This window comes from Poecilia reticulata, chromosome 5 (assembly GCF_904066995.2).
Source record: "Poecilia reticulata chromosome 5, P_reticulata-male-v2, whole genome shotgun sequence".
In the NCBI taxonomy this organism is placed as follows: Eukaryota; Metazoa; Chordata; class Actinopteri; order Cyprinodontiformes; family Poeciliidae; genus Poecilia; species Poecilia reticulata.
The window spans coordinates 32,875,648-32,891,651 of record NC_088834.1 but is presented as its reverse complement, the minus strand read 5'-3'; the positions used below and the strand labels follow the sequence as shown (position 1 = coordinate 32,891,651).

Sequence of the window (16,004 nt, the reverse complement as noted above, 5' to 3'; positions counted from 1 at the left end):
AATAATACAATTTTAAGACGTTGTGGACTCGCCATGTCCACAATGTCATCAGAACTGATGATGATTGGGACCAGATGCCTGGGGTGGAAAAACATTTCTGGGTTTCTTCTTTGCCTGTTTATGTTAGAAGTAGAAAAAATAGTCAGCAATGTCATAGAATCAGGTGATGTTTGCATTAACTATGAAGCTGTTTTAAATGTGGACTTAAGCAGACAAACTACCTTAAAATCTTTCCATCCATGATCTGGACACACTGATCCTTGCAGGGTGGTGAGGGGGGCTGGTGGTGCCCATCTCCAGCAGCCATCAGATGAGAGGCAGGGTTCACCATGGACAGGTCACCAGTCCATCACAGGGTCCTGAAAGTCAACAACAAATTAAAAAAAAATAAAGATAAATGTTAGATTAACAAGAAGAGAAAAAATATTTCCAGTTACCTTTAAATCAAATCATGTTTATTAAGCACTTGGTGTTGGTAACACAGCAGTTTATGTTGTTGAAAATGTAGCTAGCTCCTCATTGAAAAAACAAACTTACATCATAAAGACGATGTGGAGGTTCATCCTCAGAGCTGGTTGGTGACCTGGTCTAGTCAAAGCTTCTTCTGAGACAGAAAGTCTTTAGGTTTTCTAACACCCAATTTCGCTGGCTTCCTCTTCCATCTTCATTTGCTTAGTTAGACTGCAAACATATGTTGAAGATAAAATCATTGATGAACGAGTTAAAACAACAACCTCACAATATCATAGCTTTTGGAGCTTAATTAAAACCAGGTTAGTTTATGAATTAAACTATAAGTTGCAACAAACAACCTCCATGCAGTTATAACATGAAGCTGAATGATTGCTATAGTAATAATCATACAAGTCACAATAAAATAATTATTTCTGAAACCAACGTAAGTTATATATCTTTACTGCACTGTTTATAATTAAATGAAGATAATTAATAAGCAAACTTACCACCAGGTAGCAACACTTAGCATCCTTTGTCCCTTCGGGCTCCTTTTGTGACACACATTTCATTTCCATCGGTTGTTGTCCCGTTGTGTTCTCGTCTAACTCGGACTAGGACGTCACCAGCTTGAATTTACCAAAATTACTAACTATTGTCAAGGCCCTCTCTACTTTATGACAATATTATGCCAGTAAAAATTGAAAATTTGAACAGCATCTGTTATCTTCCCTGCGTTCAAGTTTTTTCTTTTCTTTGTGGAGTTTTTTAAATAAATGAAAGTGTGCAATACCGCCACCATCTGGTCTGGAGTATGAACTGGAGCTAATGCCGTTGATTAGAAGGTTTTACATCACACATCTGAAAATGGATTTTATACTTTCTTAAAAATTACATCATGATTATAATTTTTTTATTGTATGCAATTTTAATAAATAGTAAAAGATTATTAAGGCACTTAAAAATTCATACATATTCATTCATATTTTGTTCACTTAAAATATACTTTTATTTAATATATTAAAAGGGTATTTTGGTACAATTATGTTTAAGTGTGTTTAAAGTTCTAATTTTGAAATTGGTACAAGTGTATTTTTAGTATAATTTAGATATACTTATAGGTAGTACACTTAATATTTAGTATACTTAAAGTGTACTTTCACAAATTTAAGTATGTTTTAAGTATACTAAAGTACACTTTTTTTTCACCTGGGCAATATGCCCAAAAAGTTATTTACTTGGATGTGTTGATTATGACTAGACTAAAGAAAGTTTTTCTGCCAAGATGATTGAGGAAAGACAAAACACTATTTTTACATATTTATGGCATTCTTGTCTCAAAGTCCATTTGCCAGACCATTTTTGTACATTTCAGGGTGGCAAAGTCTATCCATTTTTTGAAAGGCTAAATGTCTCTAGTTAATATGTGTGGGGTTCGTGGAGGACCCTGTTTAGGTTGTCACATGTTTATTTTTTTTAGTTATAATAAAGGCTTATCAGCAATAGTAGAAATTTACACTTACCTTTAACTTCAGGATGCTGTACATAGACCTATTTGTCAGATTTTGTGAGTTTTCCATCCTGGGCTACCATTGTATAACCTAGCGGTTCTCAACGTGGGCAGTACCGCCCCCAAGGGGGCGTTCAGAGGACGGCAGGGGGCGCTGGAGGACATTTTTACAAAACGGGGGCGCTGGGATGCCTTTGGGGGGCGTTTGGTCGAAGGTAAACTTTACACCTTAAATGCACAACAATGCCAGTTTAGACTTTGAGCAACTTGGTAAAACTGTATTGTGTAACATTAAATCATGCTTGGCTGCAACTGTATCGATGGCAGCTCTTCTTCTATGCAGTGTTTGTAGCTTCTGTTAGCTTCTTGGCGCAGCTTCGTTCTCCTGCTACTGGTAGCTAAAATCACGACACCCTCACTGTGTATCCCTCTGAAAAATTAACCAATTTAAATAAAGAAATAAAGAAATCCCTCCATGGTGATACCACGATAGAGAGCGTTCATTTTATAGCGTTAACATGGTGCTGTAAATGGTCCGGTATGAAACAGGGGTGATAGAACAACGGTACCACAGCACTTTTAAATTTCAATAATCAGAATGCAAAAATTGTTTTAAAAGATTTATGTCAGTCTGCCTTTTCCCCATCGATGCGTTTCCTGACCGCCCTGCACCTTAGGGGGTTAAAAAAAAAGACGCGCACATTGCGCAAAACTCTGAAACAAGAGAAGCGGGACATAAATGGAGCGACGAACTGGATGTGAATTATGGCATAAAAACAGAGAATCCGACGCTGAACAGTGAAAAAATCATCACATGATGTGAAACACATGACGATTAGGAGGCGCAGCAGGTGATGAGTGAAGATTACTGATGGTCAATAAATGATAAAATAAATCTAGCAACAGGAAAGAAACTAAAGTGGACATAGCAATTGTTGAGAAAAATTATTATTTTGAGTGTTTAACACAGTTTAAACCTTTTAGAACGAATTTCTTAAGTTTGAACAGGTTTGTGTGAGTGATTTAAAACCCGAAGTATTTAAAGTACAAAGGAGAATAGAGAATCTGCAGGAGAATTTCGGCTCAGACCCCTGGAGTCTTATCATTAAAGACAGGAGGTCATAAATTAACATATGCAGGAAGGTGGAGGACAGTATCACTTGAATTACTCTGAGAAGGGAACTTTGGTCGGTTCACGTAACCAGGATGAGAAGTCTTCCAGAACTAAATCTGACATGGTGCAAAAACTGAATATAACAAAATGTTTTAAATCACTAACATTTAATTTGTAAGACATTTTTCTTAGTTATTAACATGTTTTGACTAAAATTCTATTATCTTGTTTTAGAATTAATTTAGTTAATGATGAATGTATTTGAAATTGTATTATTTCTGACTATATTAGAATCACATGAAAATGTTTTGTTTAGTATTAGAAAATACTTAGGTTTATGGTGAATGAATGTCTTAATTCTTATTTGTTTCTAATTCCTAATTAGAAACAGGAATTGTACTTCATTATTATCTGTTTATTATCTATTGCTTTTGGTTTGATATCAGACTAAACTTTGGAGATGCTGAGTGCAGAAGAACAAATGGCTTTTTGGAGAACTTTTCATTGAATTAAAATACAGTATTAAAGGTTTGTTCCTGGCAGAGCAGAAGAGAAACCAGAATTTCACAGCTACCTGTGAGGTTCCTGCATCTGTTTCTCTTTGCCCAGATGGCTGTAGAGCCACAGGAGGCCGGATAGTGTTAAGAAAATAAATTTAAAATAAGTTAGTTTTAGAATTTATCATGACTTGATTGAAATACCATAATTATAGTTTTAAAATTTATAACATATTCTGACCTATTGATATATTTTACTGTAGTTAAAGCAGATTGTTTGCCAAGATCTTCTGATCTGCTCTTTGTCTGTTGGGAAACAATCAGTAGGAAGTTCTAGCTTTTCACACTGATCTGTGAAAGCCATAAACCACCATGAATTCGGAGAGTCTGCTTCTACCTTATTTAACAAAAGGTGTTTGATCTTGCGACCAAACTGCGGGACTTTTTCTAAAATTTAAAAGGGCCAGAGATGCCTTCCAATTGGTCAAGTAGAGATACGCCTTATTTGAATACATTAAAGAGGTAAACACACCTACAGGTATAAAAGTTTGTGCACAAGGGAAACAATTCAGAAAAAAGCTGATTTATTTTACTTCTGCACCAGCTCTTTCTCCAAGGACGTCCTTGATATTTCTTTGTCTTCTTGTCTCAGGTAACAATGTTTGTATCTGTCTTTCTTTAGTTTCCTGTACTATCTTATATTTTCTTCTGATTGGATTAAATCCTGTAATTCTGTGACGTCAACACGCATTGTTGTGTTTTTGTCCCCGCACGTGGCCACGCGAGAAAACCCGGGATCAAAAGGAAGTATCAGAGCCAGAGTTTTGCTAAATTTACCAGTAATATAAAAATTCTTCCTTAACATTTGGGGGCTCGTACCGGTTCCGAAGTTTCGGACGTGCGCCTGTGGGGACTTTTTAATTCGTCTGGGTCTGACGCTGCGGTCTGGTAAGCCTGTGTTAAGTTTGCGGGCGGCGCCGCTTCGTTTGACCCTTCCGACTTCCCTTTGCTGTGCGACGCCGCAGAATTATGGAATTCTCTGCAATGTCATAGAAAATTCCCCCGAAAAGAGCAAACATAGTTTAATGTTAATGAATGAATACACACTACAGGGAGCCGGTGGCGGGCTCAAACAGGGAAACGGCGCAGTCTCTGTCTCAAGCTAGGCTTTAATTTGTGGCCTACAGGAACGTTACTGTGCCTGTAAACTAACAAATTTAATTGGATTTAATTTTGTGTGTTCTAGTTGTAGGATTGGCTTGATTCGGCCAGGGAATTTGCTCGTTCCTCAAGGACTGATAATTTTAAGGGTTAAATTGGCTGAGTCTGTCGCTTTGGCGATTTAAGAGACTTTTGATAAATTATTATTTGGCCGGGTTTTGATGTCGCCTTCTTCGCTGGCTCTTCGTAAATTATGTAGCTGGGCGGATTGATGGAAGAACATATTGAAATTGAGTTTTGACCCGACTCTGAAATTGAAAATGTAGAAGTTGTTGAAAATGTAGAAGTTGTTGGGAATTTCTTGCGTTGCAGTAGAACTATATTTTAGCCGGCTTCAAAATTTTTTCCTCTCTTTTCTTCGTTTTTCCTGTTACCTGAGCCTGTCTCTCTTGTTCTCGGTTTTTCTCTGTATCTGTGCTGTTTGTATGTAAAGAGCTCTGTGTGTCTGTGGCGCTGTGTGAGCGAATCAGTGTGAGTGGGACGCTGCGTTTGAAAACTGCTGTTTGTGTGGATTTGAATTCGTGTTTTGCGCTGCGGATCTTGTGTTAAGTTAAATATGGATATTGATTTGTTAAATGATAAGATTCTGAGTTTCTGTTCAGGTCCGTGGAAATCTTTGAATGAACAGATCACAGGTTTACTTAGCGTTTTGGAACAATTGGGGTGGAACACAGTTAAAGTGACGGCAGACGATTTGAAACGGGAAGTATTACAACAGCATAAACTTTTAAATACCGAAATGCCTTTGGGCCTAATTTTAAGTCAGGCTTTGAAACGGGCAGTCGCGGATGAGACTGCAGCCCGGTCAGACCTTCGTGAAGCTGGTTTATTCACTAAGGGTGCCGCTTTTAAAAACCTGGAGAAGGCAGAGCAGATCAGGCACGAATGGGCTCGTTGCTTGGTTTTTTGGCAAGGAACAGTTCATCTCCATAAACAGAGCTCAGATGTAGGGATTTTCCCCCTCTTGGCTCCTTTGTTTATTCCAAAATTTACTTGGGACCTTACTAATAGTCCCAGACTCTATTTGGACAGGGGTATTAAATCTGGATTAAACATACGGGATTACATCCGGCTAATCATTCAGAGCAGGGAACAATTTCGTCAGGCCATCCTAGCTGGTGTCCCTTCTTCTGTAGCTGAAAAGATGACCCAAAATCGGGAGCTGATAGGTTGTGATCATGGAGTGGAGAACATCTGTTACATCATTTGCATGTGTTTCAGGATGCGGAGAGAACTCAGGTGATGTGCTGGAGCGGTAAAGAAACAATTGCTTAAGCTTCAGATAAAAGAGGCTAGATACAAAGTGATGAAACATGAAAACAAATGCAGGTGGAGTTGATGCATTATCAGAAATTTTCACCTGTTTTGGGTCGGGTCATGCTCCAGCACACATTCTGGCCCTCGCATTTGCAGCTGCATCTTGCAAATTTAGCTCCAGCGGCGTGGCAAAAGGAGACGAACCCGGTTTCTCAGGTGTGAGGGAAGGGTCAACAAGGTGTGAACTCAGGGACATGTGTTTTTCTTGTGGTGAACAGGGCCACTGGGTTCGACAATGCCCACACAGCTTCATATTCTGTTGGAGGCAGTACGGCTGACATATAACTGCCAAGAGAAGCACCAGATCCTGCGTCGGTCCCATGATGTGATGCACAGTGCAAACAAGCTGGACGATATTGACACACGCAGACCTTTTGATCTGAGATCACTGCCAGATCTCCTGATCGACGTGAGAATGATGGACATTTGTTGCCATTGTGGTGTTGCAGGAGTGGCCACTCCATACTGAACACTGACCTCTCTGACTGAATAAATCAGTGGTTCTTTTCTCTGCAGTACGCTGGACTCTGCCTGTCGCCACATTTTGCACACGCTTGTGCATGATTTTACACATGGACATTTCTGCTGCAGTTATCATGGAGCACTGGCTGACAGCTGACACGAAGAACACACCAAGCTTTGGTCCTGCTTCACTTTGGAAACCCTAGATCCGAACACTTGTGTTCTCTGGCTGATTTTGACCTTTCCCATGCCACCCTGTTTAAATCATTTAATTGGACAGAATGCTCCAGGAGAGGTAGATAACTTAGTAGGTAGTGCCTGAACATGGCTTTTGTGGCTAAATAACTGTTGCTGGTGCATGAGTTGACTCAAGCACGCTAGAAGTGGCAGTGCCTTATGTCTTTTGCTCTGCACTCTGGCTCATAGCTTAGCTATTGGGATGTGTAATTTCATGCTCCCTGTTGATTCTAGACTGACGTATATTCCTGCCCTCGCTTTTTCTTCTCCATCCATGAACATATGAAATATAGTTTCTGGCCACATGTCCCACTGACTTGGGCACGCTGACATCACACCTGTTGCTTTTGATTTTTAACCAGGTCCTCCTCTTTTGGTCGTTTACATAAGTCTGCTGCAGTGGAGGGGACAACAGAAGCTGGCCCGAGTGTTACTTATTAGAGGTCAAGCTTTTATTCAGTAAAGAAAGGAATAATTTTTGTTAATGCACTTACACTGTGTCTTGGATAAAGGCTGCACATACTTGTTATCACATCAGTTAGTGAGTGTTATACACTGTGTACATCTGAGCTGTCAGTCTTCAGAACAGAGCTTCTTTTAGTTTTGATATTTTTTTCATTTTCATTTTTGTTGTTTCAAATCATTTAGATGTCTGCAAGTCACAGAGCTGTGAGTTTGAATCACCCCGGGATATGACTGTGGTGGACATGCTGCACTTTCTTTGTATGACTAGGAATGGTAGGAACTATGCTCCTAGATTATCCTGATAACGATTGGCTCTAACTTGTTGCCATTTGCAATTTAGTTTGGATGTTTCTGTGGCTGAACTGAGTGCACACAGTTCTGCATCAGAAACAGGGGGAGAGCACATCTGAGTGCCACAAGTGAAAGATTTGAGAAGTCTGTACACAGACGGTTCCTGTTGTAAATATGTTGTAAATATGAAATAAAAACAGCATATGCACTACTTTAAGATTTAAGTAGTGAGTTTCAGGAACAGAACCAATCCATAAATTGAATTTTGTTTGTGTGGCACATTTCAGTAGCAGGGCATTTCAAAGTGCTTTACATAATTGAAATAAAACAGCATGTGACATTGAGTAAACAGTGAGATAGAGAGATTTAAAAAAAAAGATACAAATATTAAAACCCACACTCCTTTTTAGGACTTCAGCTTAGTGACGTTTAACTGGGACTTTAGTCAAAAACATAGAAGACAACAAATGCAGGGTTCTTAGAAACGCATAAAATATGAACGGAAATGGAATTGGTAGAAGCATTATTCTGTGTTAATTTGTTATTGTGATTGAAACAGGGGTCATGAAGAAAGCAGGACAAGAGTGACAGCTGAAGGCGCTGCCACTGACAAACACAGCCAAGAAGGCTGTTTGATTCTTGTCATTCCTTTAAATGGTAAGTATTAGAACTGAAGCAGGTGGAATAGAATCATCTGTACAAGATATTTTAACACAAAAAGGGAGTGTCACCACTGGAGCTTTCTGATGAGCAATAAGGAGTCAGTTAATGACCGACTCTGACAAGGACTGAATGGTAAGGTGATTCTTTCTCCTGATATGAGACTCCAGGTTCTTCAAGAAGTCTATGGACTTGGCATGAAAGGATTTCACAGGTGATGAAAACCTGGAGCACAGGTGGCATCTTTTCTCAAAGACGGGGTTAAAGGATAGATATGCTGACGCTGGTAGGTATTAATCCCTCTGGATGCAATACTCAAGATACCTGGAGGCGTGGCCAGCGCAAAGGAAGACAGCAAAGCTTTCATATTCTGCTTGATCAATCATTACATTCCACGCTATGGATTTCTAACAAAGATCAGGTGAGTAAATGGTACTCCTTTTAGGAATCAAGATCTGCAGAATGTGGAACAGATGCTCGGATTGACCCATTTATTCGGTACAGTATATTAACCCCAATCACAAGGCAAGGTTGAGAGAGTAAATAAAACAAAATTGGCTATAAACTGTGCACAGTCTAAATTTAAATTGGGTAAATGCATTGCTTATTATTGGATGTTTGTTTGAATGTCCATTAACAAATCAACAGGGTCCATATGAGCTCCACACAAGAAGGATGTTTCCAGCACCTGCACTCGGATTCCAGAATGGACAGGTGAACCTGCACATTTATTTCATAATTATGTTTTTAGTGAGTCACAGGTTCTGGCAACAGAGTTTGCAAAATACCAGACGTCATAGGACCGTCCAGGCTCAGGACTGGTCCCAGGAATCAACTGGGTGTGGCTGAAGGTCATCAAAAGACAGTGGTCTGAACCTCGCTTCACCAGACCATACCAAGTCGTGGAAAGGACGTCTCATGCTGTCCGTCTGCAAGGGAAAGGAGACACCTGGTTCCATTGGAGTCACTGCACAACAGCTGAGGAGCCACAACGCGCTCCGAGACGTACAAGAAGATCTGCAACTTCAGACGAGGAGCGTCTGCAGGCACTTCCCAGGACCGAGGAGGATCAGCAATTCCTGCCATGACCACTTCTAATTCCTGGAATTCGAGGCTTAAAAGGCCCGGACAGGCATAATACTCCTGTTTCCGGTGTCCTTATATTGAGAAAAGGAGATTGCACCCTCTCCTTAAACTCACTGTTATATTGGCACAATAAATCCAATTTTCAGTGAGCAACGGACACTCAGGTGGGAATCTGAGGTTTAAACCCGACGAGGAAATCAGGTTACACAAAGGATCAAGTTACAAGAGGATCATCACCGTTAACACATCTTCTCTCTTTTGCGTATTTTCGTCTTTTCTTGCGAACTCAATGAACTTTCGTTTCTTTTTTCGCGCGTATTTTTAGATCATTTCTGGACGAAGAACTTCTTTTGTTTTTGAGGAAAGACAAAGAAGAAAGACACAGACTCTAAGACTATTATTGAATTCTGTAAAAAAAAGGAAATGTGTAATTGATTTTTATGTGTTCTAATTTTTTTTTCCTTGACAGCTTTTGTTTTTGGTGTTGCTTTTTACACTGTTGAAGGATTGTCATTGTTATGATCAGTATTGATTTTGTGATTAGTGTCCATCTTTGGTAAGTTTTGTGTACCTCAGTCATTTTTCCATTTTATCCTTTTTGGGTGATGATTTGTAATGTGTTTTGCTTGTTTTGCAATAATTGAGTTATAGGATTTTTAAAAGGTTAATAGGTATTTTTACATTTAAATTGAGATTGTTACAAATTTTTGCAATACTTCAGGTGAGTATTAAATTACTGGACAGAACAAATTTATCATCTACAGGTACGGTGAGGAGTTTAATTTGGAATGCATAAAACTGCTAAGGGTAGCAGAGGCCCACCTGCTCCGCCTCCCTATCAGATGCTTTACTGTGGTGCTGCAGATGAGGGGGATGTGGAGCTGAGGGGTCCTGTTGAAAAGGGGGACTGTATAAGAAGGCCAATGTTTTAGTATTCTAGTACACGGAATTTTTTTGTTCCTATATTGGAAGGCCTAATCAATTTATTTGTGAGGTCTGTGTATCTCAGACCTCAAAAGGGGGACTGTTGAGAAAAATTATTATTTTGAGTGTTTAACACAGTTTAAACCTTTTAGAACGAATTTCTTAAGTTTGAACAGGTTTGTGTGAGTGATTTAAAACCCGAAGTATTTAAAGTACAAAGGAGAATAGAGAATCTGCAGGAGAATTTCGGCTCAGACCCCTGGAGTCTTATCATTAAAGACAGGAGGTCATAAATTAACATATGCAGGAAGGTGGAGGACAGTATCACTTGAATTACTCTGAGAAAGGGAACTTTGGTCGGTTCACGTAACCAGGATGAGAAGTCTTCCAGAACTAACATCTGACATGGTGCAAAAACTGAATATAACATAAAATGTTTTAAATCACTAACATTTAATTTGTAAGACATTTTTCTTAGTTATTAATAACATGTTTTGACTAAAATTCTATTATCTTGTTTTAGAATTAATTTAGTTAATGATGAATGTATTTGAAATTGTATTATTTCTGACTATATTAGAATCACATGAAAATGTTTTGTTTAGTATTAGAAAATACTTAGGTTTATGGTGAATGAATGTCTTAATTCTTATTTGTTTCTAATTCCTAATTAGAAACAGGAATTGTACTTCATTATTTTCTGTTTATTATCTATTGCTTTTGGTTTGATATCAGAACTAAACTTTGGAGATGCTGAGTGCAGAGGAACAAATTGGGTTTTTGGAGAACTTTTCATTGAATTAAAATACAGTATTAAAGGTTTGTTCCTGGCAGAGCAGAAGAGAAACCAGAATTTCACAGCTACCTGTGAGGTTCCTGCATTTGTTTCTTTTTGCCCAGATGGCTGTAGAGCCACAGGAGGCCGGATAGTGTTAAGAAAATACATTTAAAATAAGTTAGTTTTAGAATTTATCATGACTTGATTGAAATACCATAATTATAGTTTTAAAATTTATAACATATTCTGACCTATTGATATATTTTACTGTAGTTAAAGCAGATTGTTTGCCAAGATCTTCTGATCTGCTCTTTGTCTGTTGGGAAACAATCAGTAGGAAGTTCTAGCTTTTCACATTGATCTGTGAAAACCATAAACCACCATGAATTCAGAGAGTCTGCTTCTACCTTATTTAACAAAAGGTGTTTGATCTTGCGACCAAACTGCGGGACTTTTTCTAAAATTTAAAAGGGCCAGAGATGCCTTCCAATTGGTCAAGTAGAGATACGCCTTATTTGAATACATTAAAGAGGAAAACACACCTACAGGTATAAAAGTTTGTGCACAAGGGAAACAATTCAGAAAAAAGCTGATTTATTTAACTTCTGCACCAGCTCTTTCTCCAAGGACGTCCTTGATATGTCTTTGTCTTCTTGTCTCAGGTAACAATGTTTGTATCTGTCTTTCTTTAGTTTCCTGTACTATTTTATATTTTCTTCTGATTGGATTAAATCCTGTAATTCTGTGACGTCAACACTTTGTTGTGTTTTTGTCCCCACACGTGGCCACGCGAGAGAACCCGGGATCAAAAGGAAGTATCAGAGCCAGAGTTTTGCTAAATTTAATTGTAATATAAAAATTCTTCCTTAACACAATAAACCAAGAGAGGATAAAACTAATCAAAGGAAACTAAATGGAAATGAATGAAGAACAAAATGCAAGAATAAACTAAGAAACTAAAGTAAATACAGAGGAATAAACTAGTATGGCAAGACCTTTCGAGCAATAATGAATACAGAGACTGTATGGCAAGAATAAACAGACACTATTTCCAGATAAAATGTAAAATAATATTGTTGAAGTGTCATGGGTTTGTTGAGACCACATCTAGTACTGAGAATAAATATATCTTACAGACCATAACAGTAAAGAACTGATCACTTATTTATGTTTTTAATTAGATTTGATATATTTATTTCTTCAATATTATTTTTCATGTCAGTGTTAATGTCATGAGGCTGATGACTCCATGACACTTTCAATTTGACTCATTAGGATTTGATTAAGAACCAGATTTGTTCTTTGTCATTTCTGTCCAGTAAAACTATTAATCTATAATCAATAGACAGGTCTATATAAAGATATGATCCATGTTTCTGTCTCATATTTATATGGCATTAAAAGGACCTGGAACTTTTATTTTTCCACTGAAAGCTCTGGTTTGCACAATAAATGCCATGTGGGTGAAGTTTTATGGATGATGCTCTGATGTCCCATTCTCCTGAAGGCAGCACAGAGCTGCACCACCAGAAACCGACAGAAACACTGAAGAGAAGAAGAGCTATGATTAATGTAGTTACAGTTCTATCCATGTTTTAATGTTGCAGAGATCAGTCGCTATAGATCAAATAGATCAAAGTTTAAACTGGCATGTTGTTCATCTTTTATCTGGTAATTTTGTGCAAGATTTAACAACTAGAAAATGGCACAAAATAAGAATATTTTTTCCACTCTGACTGGCTGCTGTTAGGCCTACCGATTTTATCTTGAATGTTCATTGCATTTTTCGTAGACACCTGTGAAAATAATTTCTATTCCCATGAGTTTTTTGTTCTCTGGGAAATTATTTTTGATGATAAATACAGAAACAAGCATAAAAATCAAAACAACTACAATAGTGATAGTAATATTAATGATAAAATAATAGTCAGTGCACCGCCCCCTCACCACCAAATTATTTGGTGGGGGGCGGTGAGGGACCTGGATAAAGGCTAGGGGGGGCGCTGGCCCAAAAAAGGTTGAGAAACACTGATATAGCCCATAATGATCACAGAGAGACATGATACTACCTTCACTAAATGACAAATTCTGAGGTAAAAAAAAAAAAGATAATATTCAGATGATTAGGCTACTACCGACAGCATAATTTAGATTATTATATTACATTTCTGGCAGATCGGGACCAACTACATTATGCCTGCTGAGGATGTTGATTTCAGTCCGGCCCACAAATGAGTTAATTAAAAAGTAAATAAAATCAGCATGACGTGCCAATTAATTAAGTTTCAGATTCAACATTGAACAGCCATTGTTCATCTGCTATTCATTTACTAGCACATTTCTTTTAACCCAGTGGTACCACAAGGGGAGTTAACTCCAATACTCAACAGACTAAGGCAGAGGGTCTCATACTGCATTCCTCAAGGGCCAGAGTCCTGCGGCTTTTAGATGTGTCCTTACACATGAATTCAATGACTAATCTGCCTCATTAGCTTGCAGTCTTAACAGCGGAGTCTTGTGCAAGACTGCAACTTGCACATTTCTGAGCTCTTCAGCCTGTTTGCAAATCAGGGACAGTCAGGTAGCTTGCATGTCAGTGATACTGGGGGTCCACGTATACAGTCTAATAGATAGAGAATTTTATAGGAAGATAGCTAGCTATTAGACTGTATCCGAGGACATAAACCACACTTATCTAGCCAACTAGCTGGTGAGATAGATAGACAGACCACAGTAAGACAGACAGACAGACAGAGAACTTTATTGTCATTGTATGTGTAACCTGGTTATATTTCTCTTTTATTATAATTACTCAAAATGTCTTCTTTTGGTTATTTGACTTGTTCCTTATCTTACTGAAACACCTCTGTCATTGTTTTAACCGCGTTACTTTAAGATCGGAAGCCCCTCCCTTTTATTTCTTCTTCTGTGGTATTGTCTTTAAATTGTTTGCGCCCCTTAGCCCCTCCCCTTTTGACATGTTGTCCTGCGGGAGAGGTGTGTGCTTTCCATTTTTCCATCTAAATACATTCAGTTTATTTATAGATCTTTAAGTTAATTTTTGTTATATACTTTTGTGTAGGACTTGGAGCGGGCAGCCTATAACACGGTTGTTTTGTCTGTATTTTCGTCAGAAATAAACCGAGAATCATCCGCTTGAAAGAAACTGTGTCACGGTCCATTCACTCAAAAACCAGCACAACGCAGAAAAGGATCCGGTTACATATACTCAAGGCACTATAATTACATTTGATTGCTTGAGCAATAACACTGCCAACAAAAAAGTGCAGAATTGCTCAAAGTATAAAAGTTTACAGTTAAAGAAAAAGGAATTTTTCATTTTAAAAGTCAATGAATTTGTATGTCTAGTCATGGCGGTCTTTAATAGTCCCTCAGGATCTTCAGATTGACTGTCTCCTGCACTCACTCTACTTAAAGCTGCAATATATAACATTTAAAAAAAATTTTTTTTTAACTTAACAAGTTTGACTGGCAATGCTAAGACCCTCCTCCCAACATTGCTTGTTTTTGACCAGGAGTGGTGCAATATTTAAGACAGCAATAGTAGCTCAGGGAGGAGATGGAAGAGCTTTATTTTTCATAGATTGTCTAATATTACAATGGCAATTTTAACAAATTGTTAAAAAAAATTATTTTGTTAAAGTTACATGCTGTAGCATGGAGAAGTGCAGCAGCGTCCTGGGTGAAAAGGGTCTTTTCGTATGCTCTTTGCCCACTTGAACAGGTGAGCTTAGTACAGGGGTGTCAAACTCCAGTCCTGAAGGGCCGCTGTCCTGCAGTTTTTAGATGTGCCACAGGTACAAAACACCTGAATCAAATTGCTTAATTACCTCCTTCTTGTGTAGGTAAATTTTCCAGAGCCTTGCTAATGACCTAATTGTTCTATTCAGGTGTGGTGCAGCAAAGGCACATCTAAAAGTTGCAGGACACTGGCCCTCAAGGACTGGAGTTTGACACCCCTGGCTTAGTAGATGCCTTTAATAATGGACAAATAGGATCTGATGATCTACTGTGCTCTTTTGGTAACCCTCTACAAGCTCTTCTTGTCTGCTTCTGTACAGTTGGAGGACCTACACAAGGGGTCACCAACTCCAGTCCTCTAGGGCTACCATCCTGCAACTTTTAGGTGCGTCTCTGTTCAACCACACCTGGATCAAATAAACTGCTAGTTTCCAGCCTATTTCAGAGAGGAATGAATGCTGGTGAGGGAATTCAGACATTTTGGAGCAGAGATGAATTTAAAAGTTGCAGGATGGCAGCCCTTGAGGACTGGAATTGGTGACCCCTGACCTACACTGTACAGCAGTAAGTCAGTGTACAGTGACAGAATCTGGTCAGCAGCTCCTTAGACAGACCACACCGCCGAGAGTTCTCAGAAAACAAGAGTCTTTGCTTGGTTTTCTGTGTTGAAGCTCCACGTGAGATCCTCTGAGATGTGGACTCCCAAAAATCTGAAGCTGCTGACCCTCTCCACTTGCTCACCATCTATGCTCAGCCCTGGATGGATTGTCCTCTTTATCCTGAAGTTGAGGATGATCTTTTTTGTCTTCTTGAGCGCCTGTACGTTGGGGTTCACCCCGGTGAACGAGAGGGTAGCCTCCCTCCGCCTACGGGTGGGGGAACGGGTTCTGACTGTTGTTTGTGTTTACGGGCCAAGCGGCAGTTCAGATTACCCACCCTTCTTGGAGTCCTTAGAGGGGGTACTGGAGAGTGCCCCTCCTGGGGACTCCCTTGTGGTGTTCTGTTGTTGGACTTCTGTGCTCATCACGGATTGTCCATCACGAACACAATGTTCAGGCATAAGAGCGTCCATATGTGCACTTGGCACCAGGACACCCTAGGCCGCAGTTCGATGATTGACTTTGTCATCGTCTCATCGGATTTGCGGCCGTATGTCTTGGACACTTGGGTAAAGAGAGGTGCGGAGCTGTCCACTGACCACTACCTGGTGACGAGTTGGCTCCGGTG

The 16,004-nt window shown here is 39.0% G+C and overlaps 1 long non-coding RNA gene across 1 annotated transcript; it reads left to right on the top strand.

Moving 5' to 3' along the window:
- Nucleotides 1-13,829: 13,829 nt before the first annotated feature.
- Nucleotides 13,830-14,181, top strand: LOC103465595 (uncharacterized). The gene is made up of 2 exons (XR_533821.3): nt 13,830-14,012; nt 14,098-14,181. It is a non-coding gene; the product is annotated as an uncharacterized LOC103465595 (long non-coding RNA).
- The last annotated feature ends 1,823 nt before the right edge of the window (nt 14,182-16,004 follow it).